Raw genomic sequence first — 1,356 nt, forward strand, 5'->3', positions numbered from 1 at the left:
TAGATAGGTTGATGTCTGGATTTTCAATTATACTCCACTGACGTAGTTGTCTGTCATTATACCAGTACCATGCTGTCTTGATCACCACAACAATGTAGCAGGATTTGAAGACAGGGAGTGAGATGCCCCCTACCTTGTTTCTCTTTTTAAGGAGTGCGTTTCTTATTCAGAGTCCCTTTCCATTCTAAATGAAATCAGAGATTGTCTTTTCCAGCTCATTGAAGAATGGAATTGGTATTCATATTGGGATTGCATTGAACATGTAGATTGCATTTGGTAGGATTGTCATTTTCACAATATTGAGCCTCCTTATCCATGAACAAAGTATATTCTTTCATTTATTCAGGTCTCTTTTTGTTTCTTGTAGTAATGTTTTGTAATTTTCTTCGATTAGATCCTTTGTGTTTCTGGTTAGATTTACTCCCAAGTATTTAATCTTGAGGTTAGCTGTTGTGCTAGGTATTGTTTTTCTCATCTCCAGTTCTATATTCTCTTTATCACTGTAGAGAAATCCACTTGATTTTTGTATGCTAATCTTGTATCTTGTCACTTAGCTGAATTGGTTAACTATGTCCAATAATTTTCTTGCTGAGTCTTTAGCATTTTCTGATTATACTATCATAGCATCTCCATATAGAGATAATATTACCTCCTCTTTGCCAATTTGGGTACCTTTTTGGTTCTGTTTTGTTTTTAAAGCATCACTTTATTCTACTGATAATTGCATTTCTGCCTGTTGATGTTGTTCTGTGTCATAGAGTCACCTGCAACTCATAGTGACCCTAGGTACAACAGCTCTGAAGCCTGCCTTTTGAGCCCCTTTCACCGACTTCAACACACCAACTCCATTACCCCAGTTACTATGTTAATCCATCTCATCTGGGGTCTTCCTCTCCTGCTCTTTCCCTCCCTTCTGAGCATGATGTCCTTCTCTAAGAATTGATACCTCCTGGCCACATGCCCCAAATATGTGAGATATGTGAGATGGAGCTTCAAAATCTTAGCCTTGAAGGATAAACTTGGTTTCACCATCTCTAAGAAAGACCTGTTTGTTTTATTGGTGACCCAGGGTATGTTCAAGACTCTTCTCCACCACCACAACTCAAAGGCATAAATTCTTCCATTATTCTTAGTCATTGTTGAGCTCTCTGATGAGTAATTTGCAAAGATGTAATTTGCAAAGTAATTGCAAAGATCATGGCCTGGATCTGCAGTTTGGATACCTGTTATTTCCTTCTCTTGTCTCATTGCTATCACTAAGACTTCCAGTATTGACTGAAAGAGGTGATAGTGGTCATCCTTGCCTAGTTCTTGTTTTTAGAGATTTAATCTTTCTCAATTGAGAACAATGTTGTC

This window comes from Elephantulus edwardii, unplaced genomic scaffold (genome assembly GCF_000299155.1).
Source record: "Elephantulus edwardii isolate Elephantulus edwardi_28Jun2011 unplaced genomic scaffold, EleEdw1.0 scaffold00078, whole genome shotgun sequence".
Taxonomy (NCBI): domain Eukaryota; kingdom Metazoa; phylum Chordata; class Mammalia; order Macroscelidea; family Macroscelididae; genus Elephantulus; species Elephantulus edwardii.